Source organism: Dioscorea cayenensis, chromosome 6 (genome assembly GCF_009730915.1).
Source record: "Dioscorea cayenensis subsp. rotundata cultivar TDr96_F1 chromosome 6, TDr96_F1_v2_PseudoChromosome.rev07_lg8_w22 25.fasta, whole genome shotgun sequence".
Lineage (NCBI taxonomy): Eukaryota > Viridiplantae > Streptophyta > Magnoliopsida > Dioscoreales > Dioscoreaceae > Dioscorea > Dioscorea cayenensis.
Window position 1 is genome coordinate 9,701,122 of NC_052476.1, and position 11,768 is coordinate 9,712,889.

The window sequence follows — 11,768 nt, forward strand, 5'->3', positions numbered from 1 at the left end:
CACTCACCTGGGATTTTATTACTCGATAAACCTGTGCACTTGTGAGACATACGCAAGCCGCGTTGTCAAGTTTTTTTGCACTCGCTGCCGTGGAATAGGCATTTAGAGATACTTTGCACTTTGTTTTCTTAACTATTCATTTATTCATTGTATTTCACATCTTCTTTTCGATCATCGTTCTGATTTGTTTTCTTTCTTTTTGGGCAGCTCCTGGTTCATGACCCGAGGGAACCCCTCAATATTGATTGAAGGAGATCCTGAGCTCGAACGCATACACTTAATAGAAAAAGGGAAAGAACCTGTGTAAGAACAGTATAATCTAGCTGATTTGGAAGTTGAAGGATCGGATAATATGGCATAACAAAATGAGCAACAGAGGACATTATCCAATTATGCCAGACCTTCAATATTGGTGACACAATCAAGTATAGTGCATCCCCGATTCATGACTCGAACTTCGAGTTGAAGTCGGGCATTCTTCCACATATTGCAGCAATCCACATAGTTCAATGGTTTGGTCGATGAGGATCCAAACGGTCATATAGAGAACTTTCTTGAGTTGTGTAATATGCTTAAGATAAACGCTGTGACGAATGATGCTATCAAGTTGTGAGCCTTCCCATGTTCCATAAATGGGAGAGCGAAGCAGTGGCTAAACTCATTACCTAGAGCATCAATTACCACATGTGAGGAGATAGTAGAAGCTTTTTTAGCACATTATTTCACTTCAAGAAAATCTGAAAATCTTAGGAATAAGATCTCATCCTTTGTATAGTCAGAATTGGAGTCTCTATTTGAGACATGGGTAAGGTTTAACGAGCTCTTGAGAAAGTGCCCGCAACACGGATTCCCAAAGTGGATGATTGTTCAGACCTTTTACAACGGGTTGAATCTGAGCACAAGGTAACTCTTGGATGCAGCAGCAAGAGGTACCTTAGGTAGTAAGATCCCCGATGAGGCCCGTCAACTAATTGAAGAAATGGGGTTAAATAGCTACCAATGGAATGTTAGGGAGAAGAAGAAGGTTGCCGGGTTTCATGAGATAGATGCAGTAACTTTATTAGTTTCTCAAGTGGAATCATTGAGTAAGAAGTTAGATGTTCTAACTTCGAATAGAGTGGCGGCCGTGACTACTTACACCAAGTGTGGTAGAGGACATGCTCCCTTTGATTGCCCGATTTCCATTGGTGATGCATCTTCAGTTGAGCTTGCCAAGCAATACAGAGACCAATCCTAGGGAGCATGTGAAGGCGATCACTTCGAGAAGTGGTCGTGTGGTTGAAGGTAGGTTTCCAAGTAAGAAGCCCAATGAACATGCACCCGAGGTCATAGAGGTTGAAGAGGGAACAAGCAAAGAGAAGGATGTGGCATCCCCACCTTTCAAGCCAAGAATCCCTTAACCCTCTAGGTTGAAGAATAACCAAGCAGATAAATAGTACAAGAAGTTCTTGAGCTTGTTTAAGCAACTCTACATCAACATTCCTTTTGTTGAGGAATTGTCTCAAATTCCTAAGTATGCAAAATTCTGTAAGGACTTATTGTCTAACAAGAGGAAGTTAGAGGAGAGTGCTTCAGTGATCTTAGATGCTTCTTGCTTGGCAGTTTTACAAAAGAACATGCCGAACAAGAGGAAAGACCTGGGAAGCTTTATCATTCCATGTAACATTGGCAATTTAGGTGAAGAAATGGCATTGGCGGACTCAGGAGCTAGTATCAATGTTATGCCATACACCTTCTTTCAGAAGCTAGGCTTGGGCGAGCCTAGGCCCACTCAGATGACTTTGCAATTAGCGGACCGAACGGTGAGACATTCGAGGGGTATCATCAAAGATGTGCTTGTCAAGGTGGACAAGTACATATGTCCTGTTGATTTTGTTGTGCTAGATGACGATGTATCCTTGATACTTGGGAGGTCGTTCTTGCGGACTTCCAAGACATTGATTGACATGGATGGCGGAGAGCTAAATTTGAGAGTTGGAGATGACAATCTCACATACTGCCTTGCTGAAGCAATGCGGCATTCTCTTGATTTTGATGATACTTTGTATTTTCTAGACACTACTGATGAGATTGTTGATGAATATATACAGGAAATGTTCAATCCAAACCCGTACGAGGGTTAGTTTGACCAAGAGATGGAAAATGAAGAAGTAATGATGCTTGGATCGACGGAAGAAGTACCGTCTACTCCGGCGATCCTAAAGAAGGTTCTTTGGAAGATGAAGAGGGCGAGGAGACACCACCAGAAATGTTCCAAGGCTGTTGGAGATGTGCATGAACCGAACAAGTTGGATGAACCATTACTAGGTGATCCCAAGCCCAATAACTCTCCTTCTACCTTCAAGAGACTTTGTTCATCATGCTTTCAAGCTATTGGTAAGAGGGCAACCTTCATATATGAACCCCCATGAGGTAAGACAAGGTACGTCAAGCTTAGAAATGTAAAACAAGAGCTTCTTGGGAGTCAATGATAAGTGCTTGTGTGATAAGAATGCGAAGCATTCTTTCCTTATGTTGAGCATTACTTTTCTCGGGTTTTTACATTAATATGTGTGTTTTTATGTTACTTTTTATGCGGTAGGGGTTGTGAAACCAATTATGAAGGAAAGAAGCCAATGTGGATCACAATACACCGATTTTGGAAGAAATCTTGCTAAGATTCAAACGCGAAGATATAAGTCAGGTGCGAGATGGTAGAGTGTGTGCCAACCTCCCCGTATTTGAGTTTGCATAACCATTTGGAGGGGCACAAGGGCAGTCACACTCAAGCATTCCGACTTATGCATATAGAAGAAGATCTCCATCAACTTATCCGTCATTGAAGAAGCAAAGCGATCCACGGTATAAACGTGTGCCCGTTTATGTTAAGTCGATGAAAAGTGGATTTGGGAGTATTTTTGGCATAGTACTGTAGCAAATCACTGGGTCAAACAATGTAGCGATTCATCGCTCACGACTGGCCGAAAATGACAGTTTCAGAGAATCCACACGGGCATGTGGAAATTACCCACACCCACGTGGAAATTCCATATGGGCGTTTGAAAAATCCTCGGGCCCGTGTAGTCGCCCGATTCCAGCGCTATTTAAAGCCGATTCAGCCCCGATTTTAGCATTCTTTTCTCCATCTTTTCCCCAACTTGAGAGAGGGCTTTGGCTAGGGTTTTGAGGGGTATTGGCCAAGGATTTGAAGAGGTTCTACGGCTCCAACATCGTCATTCATTAAAAGAAGGTTGGTAGGGAGCTTCCGTCGAGGCGTATCCTATACCAGATGAGGGAATCCTTGGACGACGAGTAGAGGACTTTCCACAAGACCATTGACACGACTATCGAGGGGGTTCCTTTATGGATTTATTGTTTTTACATTCTATTTCTTTGATTGTACTTAGCTCAGTGGAGAGCTAAACCCCTAGTGGGTACTTGGGTATTTGTGAACCCTAGGATGTATTCGTTTCATTCAATCTCTTTATTATGCTTTCAATAAATTATTGTTTATTATGAGTTCCAACCTTGAATGCTTGATTGTATGAACATTTCCCCTAGAGTGACACTAGGGTTGAGAGTTCTCGTTGGTAACCTTGTGAGTGAGTGACACACCACATGCGTTAGACAAAGCTAGGTTGGAGAGGGTTGAGAGGGTGAGTCGAGAGGTACAGGAGCGCCCCCTTTCCCCTTCGGCGTGATATATTCTACCTCCGTTCCTCGAGTTCTTTGCGGCCATAATAGAGTGAATGGTCTAAGGGATGACCCTCCGCTGGGGCTTAGTTGCGCTTGCAATGGAGTGAAGCGTTGAGGTGATCTTAGTATCTAGGGCTTAATCGTGGTTAGAGACCTTCCACCTGGACCAAAGGGTTAGGTCTATAATTAGGAAGAGATTTATCACTTGGAATCCCTAGAGCTCATTGCAACTCTATGTGAGTGCGAGGTTGAGAGGTTATCTAATCTCTACTCCGGGACATGTTTAGAGTTAGGCATAGTTCACCTTAGATTTGGGACTATGTAATGAAGGGTTTCCATTACTCACTATTGCATTGATTAGGAAGCATAATAGAGGGTTCTTGCACTTGAAGCGATCGTCCTAGGCGGAGCATTATCCTAGTACCACATCTTTATCGATTGCCTTACCTTCTTCTTTACTCGTGCTTTCTTACTTTTTGATTTTACTTTCGAGAATTGAATGATTGTCACAATTATTACTAATGATCTTTCACATAGCTAAGAAGTGAATTAAGTATTTTTATTCCCTATTCCCTGTGGATTCGATACCCGCTCATCCGGGATTATTATTTCGACAAACCCATGCACTTGCGGGATATACACAAGGGGACCTTGTCAGGCAACCCAAGTGTTTATTGTTTTCTTAGTTAGTAGTTTAGTTATTATGCGAATAAAGTGCCGAGTGTTCATGTCTTATTTTTTAGATGCTTTTACTGTGTTTTCTTGTGGGTTTTCAATGTCATCGTGTGTTTTTCATGCGGATATACACAAGGGGACCTTCCCATTTTCCTTAAAAGAGAGACCAAAGTAGTGGCTACATTCATTACCTAGAACATCGATTACTACCTAGGAGAAGATGGTAGAAGCTTTTCTTGCCCGATATTTTCCTCCTGGAAAATGTGCGAAGCTCAGGAATGAAATATCCTCCTTTATGCAAACAGAATTGGAGTCTGTTTTTGAGACATGGGATAGGGTCAAGGAGCTCTTACTGAAAATGTCCTTAATATGGGTTTCCTCGATGGATGATCATTCGACTTTCTATAATGTGTTAAACCTAAGCATAAGGCAGTTACTTGATGCAGCAGCAGGAGATACCATAGGAAACAAGGCCCCTAAATAAGCCTTACATCTCATTGAAGAGATAGCAATGAACAACTACCAGTGGAACATAAGAGACAGAAAAAAAGTAGCAGGACTTCATGAGATTGATACAGCTACTTCATTGGTGGCCCGAGTTGAGTCATTGAGCAAGAAGTTAGATACTCTAACTTCTTCTAGAATGGCGGTCTTGACTAGTTGTGGTGGGTGTGGGGGAGGACATGCTTCGTCTGATTGCTCGATTCCTTTTATTGGAACATCCTCAGTAGAACAAGTGGATTTTGCGGGTAATACAATGAGAAGCCAAGGCAATCAATATAGCAACACCTACAATCCGGGTTGGAGGAGCCACCAGAATATTTCATGGAATAATCAAGGGTAACAAAAGGCATAGTACCACTAGGTTTCCAACAGCACCAATAAGGCCCGAACATAGAGAATCGAGTTTCAGGTTTGGAAACCCAGATGACAAATCTAGAGAAAACTTTGACCAAGTTCATCCAATCATCGGATACATGATTTTAGTTGGTCTAAGCTACACATCACAACCACACCCCATCATTGCATAATCTAGAGAATCGAGTGGGGCAAATTGCTAAGTTGTTATCAAAGAGACTTCAAGGAAGCTTGCCTAGTAACACGGAGACAAATCCAAGAGAACATGTGAAGGCGATCACTTTGAGAAGTGGTCGTGAGGTTGAGGATAGACTTCTGAGCGAGAAGATTAATGTTGAAGTAACCGAGGTCATGGAGGTTGAGGAGAGAGCCAAAGGAAAGGATGTGGCACCCCCACCCTACAAGCCAAGAATCTCTTATCTTTCAAGATTGAAGAATGACCAAAATGATGAGTAATACAAGAAGTTCTTGGGTCTATTCAAGCAGTTACATATCAACATTCCATTTGTAGAGGCATTGTCTTAAATGCCAGGCTATGCAAAGTTTCTCAAGGACCTCTTTACTAATAAGAGGAAGTTGGAGGATAGTGCATCTGTGATCTTAGATGCTTTATGTTCGGTGGTGTTGCAAAAGAATATGCCAAAGAAGAAGAAAGACCCAGAAAGCTTCATCATTCCATGCAACATTGGTAATTTGTCTGAAGAGAAGGCATTGGCAGATTCATGGGCTAGCATCAACGTCATGCCTTTTTTTCAAAAGCTAGGCTTAGGAGAGCCTAGGCATACTCGGATGACACTTCAATTGGTAGACCGAACTGTGAGACATCCGAGGGGCATCATCGAAGATCTACTTATGAAGGTTGACAAATACATATTTCCTGTGGATTTTGTATTGTGGATGTTGATGTTCGTTTGATAGTTGGGAGGCCATTCTTGCGCACTTCCAAGGCTTTTATTAATATGGATGGCAAGGCATTGACTTTATGAGTTAGGGATGACAAGCGTACATATCGCCACGCCGAACCCATGAGACATTCTCTAGACTTTGATGATATTCTTTACTTTCTTGACACTACTGGAGTGAACTAATAGATCAATATCTCAAGGAAATGATGTGTCTGGACCCGTGTGAGGGGTTGCTTGACCAAGAAGTAAAGGATGAAGAAGTTTGATACTTGATCTAGAGGACAAGGTGTAATCTACCCCGGGGATCATGAAGAAGATGATCAAAAAAGATAAAAGCGAGCAAGGAGACGGCACAAGAAATGTCCCAAGGCTAATGGGGATGTGCGAGGGAATAGAGTAAGGATGACGAACCCTTGTGTGGTAACATGCTCGATAACTTCCCCTCTACCTTGAAAAGATTATGTTCATCATGCTTTCAGTTTATGGGTAAGAGGGAAACATTCATCTATGAACCCCCGTGAGGTAAGAAGAGATACATCAAGCTTAGTGATGGTAAATAAGCACTTCTTGGGAGGCAACCCAAGTCTACTGTTATTCTAGCCTTTAGTTTAGTACTTGCGTGAATAAGTGCTTGAGTGTTGGTGTCTTGATCTCTTTTACATGCTATCATTGTGTTTTTCTTGTGGATTATTGGTGTTTTCATGTGCTTAATTATGATTGGCGAAGATTCTTGGTCGTTTAAGCGTGTTTTTCATTGATTCTTTGATTAATTTTGCATAGTGTATGTGAGTGCCCCTATAAGAGGCCCTTATGAAGACCCACGGCCGGGTAGAATTTGACAAGGGCATGTGAAACACTTAGAGAAATTTCTTGGGTGGACAGAGAAGACATAGGGATGTGTCGGTGCCCCTTGTCGGTCAGGCACACGGGTGTGGGGAATTTCCACACACCAGTGTAAATACGTTCAAAGGTAAAATATGGCATCCCGAGATCACACATGTGCGTGTGAGTGCTCCTATGAAGCTCCTTTGTGGATTCACACGGCGGTGGGTAATTTCCACATGCCCGTGTGGATGTGCAGAATGCTAAGAGACATGGCTTTTCTTTAAAATCTATTCACGTTTTTTCATCCTTACACTCAAAAACACTCAGAGAGCACATCTTTGCACTCTCCAGACTCCTCACCGTCGTTTTAAAGGGATTTCAATCTAGTTTTCCTGCCGATTTCAAGTTTTTCATCCTCATCTCATAGGTAAACCTTTTTCCTATTTTCCTTTGCAAAATCTTGATTTCTTTTGTTTAAATCTTTTGAATGTTGTTTCATTTACATGTTAAATGGTTAGTGCATGCTTTTAGATTGGTTTAGAACAAATTTTTGATACGTTTTTGAGGATTCTTCATATAGTCCGTGCGGTTTTCAAGCACCGTGAATCGACACGGGCGTGTGGAATTTCCACACGACTGAGTTGATTTCTGCATGACTACTTCCATGCAAGTGTACGGGATCGCCAACTAATATCCTGTGAGTGACACATGGGTCGTATTCCATGGGGCCAAGGAAGTATTATTACTGACTCTTCATCTATTATGTAGCCTACTATCCTTAGTAATAAGAACAAATAAAACAAAATAAACTAACCTAACCTAATCCTATGGCAGGGTAACTAACACACATAAATAAATAAACAAGGGAGTGCCAAACAAGAATAAGGTGGTGTTCGGAAAGGAATCCTCCTAGGGCTATCATTAAGTCCCAAACTTGGATTGTTTAAAGTGTATGACGGCATTTAGGACCTAGAGATCTCATAAATAGGTTAACCCCAACTCCTCAGCAGTTAACCCCTTATCCCATACGAGTGTTAATTATAATCTCTTCCGGATTAACCCACCTACGATTGTAATGAGTTCAAGGAAATCTCTAATAGGAGTAACCCTACTATCCTTTGGCTTAAACCTAGCATTGGAGGGCTACAAAAACCTGATCTCTCAGCGTGTCGATACAAGAATCCCCTTTCAATCACTCCTAGATCTAGTATACATGAGTAGGTCACATCTACACATACAACTCATAATAGAACTGCGGATTTCTCCATAAATGTAATTCTAAGCATCAAAGCACAAAAGATTGAATCTCAAACAACCATCAAATTAAATGAAGAACAACATCCCAAGTTCATACACAAGAATAAACCCTAGGGTTCATCGACATCCAAACACCAAAATAAGTTAATCCCTCATGATGAGGGATACTTATACAACATACTAGGAAACTGATAAGTGCTTGAGTAGACATATTTCTATATATGTTTTACATACATTGAGAATCATTTTATATGTGGTTTATGTCTTATATTGTGCATTCGGTGTTCTTTTATGCATATAGGTTGTGAATGCATTAGAAATGCAAAAGGAAGCAAACATAGACTATTAAGGCACTATATTGAGAATTCTTACACAAATCAAGGACGAAAGCACAAGAGGAGTTTGTGAATGAGGAGATGTGTGCCAACTTCCATAGATATGCAAGTCAATTCACCATTTGGAAGGCCACAAAGGCAGTCACATCTTCACATTCCTACACTTTGTGAGGATTTCAAGATCTTTCAAGATGCGTCAATGAAGAAAAGTGTTATAGCCTACCACATAATTGTGTGGCCAATTACGTTGCCTCAAGAGAAGAATGTTTGGATCACGTTTTATGGGAACCACTGTAGCAAAACACTGTGGTAATTTTACTGTACAAAATTACTGTTCATGTGACCGAGTCGAAATTTCCGCAGCCCACATGATAAGTGCTTGTGCAATATGAATGTGAAGCGTTCTTTCCATATGTTGAGCATTACTTTTCTCGGATTTTTTCCAGTAATATGTGTGTTTTTATGTTACTTTTATGGAAGTTGGGCTGTGAAACCAATTATGAAGGAAAGAAGCCAATGTGGATCACAATGCACCAATTTTTGAGGAAATCTTGCTAAAGTTCAAACGCGAAGATAAGAGTCAGGTGCGAGATGCTAGAGTGTGTACCAACCTCCCCGTATTTGAGTTAGCTTGGAGGGGCACAAGGGCAGTCACACTCAAGCATTCCGACTTATGCACATAGAACAAGATCTCCATCAACTTATCCATCATTGAAGAAGCAAAGCGATCCACGGCATAAACGTGTGCCCGTTTATGTTACCTCATTGAAAAGTGGATTCGGGAGTATTTTTTGGTAGAGTACCGTAGCAAACACTGTAATAGTTACTGTTCACAACCGGCCGAAAATGACAGTTTCAGAGAATCCGGACGGACGTGTGGAAATTACCCACGCCCGTGCGGATTCCACAGGGGCACCCACAGGGGCGTGTGGATTCCCGATTCCAGCCCTATTTAAAGCCGATTCAGCCCCCATTTCAGGATTCTTTTCTCCATCTTTTCCCCAACTTGAGAGAAGGTTTCGGCTAGGGTTTTGAGAGGTATTGGCTAGGGTTTTGGAGAGGTTCTACTTCTCAGAAATCGTCATTCCTTTGGAAGAAGGTTGGTAGGGGAGCTTCCGTCGAGGCGTATCCTATACCGGATAAAAGAAACCTTGGACGATGAGTAGAGGACTTTCCACAAGACCATTGACATGACTATCGAGGGGGTTTCTCTATGGATACATTGCTTTTTAAATTCTATTTCTTTGATTGTACTTAGCTCCATGGAGAGCTAAACCCTCGTATTGGGTATTTGTGAACCCTAGGATGTATTTTTTTCAATGAATCTCTTTATTATGCTTTCAATTAATTGATGTTTGTTGTGAGTTCCAACCTTGAATGCTTGATTGTATGAACATTTCCCCTAGAGGGACACTAGGGTTGAGAGTTCTTGTTGGTAACCTTGTGAGTGAGTGACACACCACGAGCGTTAGAAAAAGCTAGGTTGCAGAGGGTTGAGAGGGTGAGTCGAGAGGTACAGGAGCGTTCCCTTTACCCTCTGACGTGATAGATTCTACCTCCATTCCTCGAGTTCTTTGCGGCCATAATAGAGTGAATGGTCTAAGGGATGACCCTCCGCTGGGGCTTAGTTGCGCTTGCAATGGAGTGAAGCGTTGAGGTGATCTTAGTATCTAGGGCTTAATCGTGGTTAGAGACCTTCCACCTGGACCAAAGGGTTAGGTCTATAATTAGGAAGAGATTTATCACTTGGAATCCCTAGAGCTCATTGTAACTCTATTCTAGTGCGAGGTTGAAAGGTTATCTAATCTCTCCTTCGGGACATGTATAGAGTTAGGCATAGTTGACCTTAGATTTGGGACTATGTATTTAAGGATTTCCACAACTCACCATTACATTGATTAGGAAGCATAATAGAGGGTTCTTGCACTTGAAACGATTGCCTTACTTAATCGAGTACCCCATCTTAATCGATTGTCTTACCTCCTCCTTTACTCGTGCTCTCTTACTTGTTGTTTTTAATTTTGAGAATTGAATCATTGTCACACTTATCATTAATGATCTTTCACATAGCTAAGAAGCGGATTAAGTGTTTTTATTCCCTACTCCCTGTGGATTCGATACCCGCTCATCCAAGATTATTACTTTGACAAACCCGTTCACTTACGGGATATATGCAAGGGGATCCTGTCACCATGCGAACGCGTGGAAAATCCATATGGGTGCAAGGGGGCACGTGACAGATGCGGTCTAAGGCCGATAAATAGCCATTTTGCCCTATTCTTTCTCATCTTTTGCGTGGCTCTTGAGGGGTAAGACGGCTAGGGTTTGGAGAGGAGGTCTTTGCCAATTTTGATTGTGTTCTTCACCAACTTTGATAGTTTCCTTTGACGTCATAGTACTTGGGAAGCCACCATCAACCTAGCTTCGGAGAGGAATCCATCAAGATGTTGAACTGCCCACTAAGGCCTATCATCACAAATTCAAGTGGGTTTTCTCTATGGTTTTTGTTGATTTTCATTTGTATTAATCATTGTCTTGTAACTTTCCACATGGAGGGCTAAACTCTAGTAGGTACTTGGGCATGTGAACCCTACGATCTATTCTTTTGTATTGATTTGCTTTATATTTATAGTTAATCCGAGTTGATTTGAGTTTAACCTTATGATTTCATTGCTTACAAGTGTTATTGATCTTTGTGATTTATTTACATTGCTTGATTTGTTACTTTGATGTGAGAGGTCCCCATTAGAGTTAAAAACTTCAAGGTTAAAAGAGTGTTGAGAGGGTGAGTCATGAGATAGTGGAACGTCACCTTTCCCTTCCGATTGAGTGTTTTCCTATCTCCGTATCCCTAGACTCCATGCAACCATATTTGGTGTGAGGCATGAGATTGAGAGATTTCTCCACTGGGATCTTGTAAGGGGTTAGGGATCCTTTGCCGGGAATTAGGGTTGGATCTATCTTTAGGAATCGGTTTAACTGTTAGGTATCCCTAGAACTTATTGCGGTCATATGGTGTGTGAGGTGTTGAGATTGAGTGAATTCTCCACCGGACCTTGTAGGGGACAAGTACCGATTGCTTGGATATGAGGGACCGGTTGTTTTTGGATTACCTCAACTCATTAGACTCGGTTTAGAAGCATTTAGCGAATCTTGAACTTCATGATAGATCCTAGGGGGACCATTGCCCGGGTACCTCATATTTATTGATTAAGATTCTCTCTCCATTTCACCCTTG

The 11,768-nt window shown here is 41.7% G+C and overlaps 2 non-coding genes across 2 annotated transcripts; both read right to left on the reverse strand.

Moving 5' to 3' along the window:
• Positions 1–742: 742 nt before the first annotated feature.
• Positions 743–849, reverse strand: LOC120264052. Its single transcript, XR_005537233.1, has one exon. It is a non-coding gene; the product is annotated as a small nucleolar RNA R71 (small nucleolar RNA).
• A 3,769-nt stretch (positions 850–4,618) lies between these two features.
• On the reverse strand, positions 4,619–4,726 carry LOC120264111. The gene has a single exon (XR_005537288.1). It is a non-coding gene; the product is annotated as a small nucleolar RNA R71 (small nucleolar RNA).
• Positions 4,727–11,768: the final 7,042 nt, after the last annotated feature.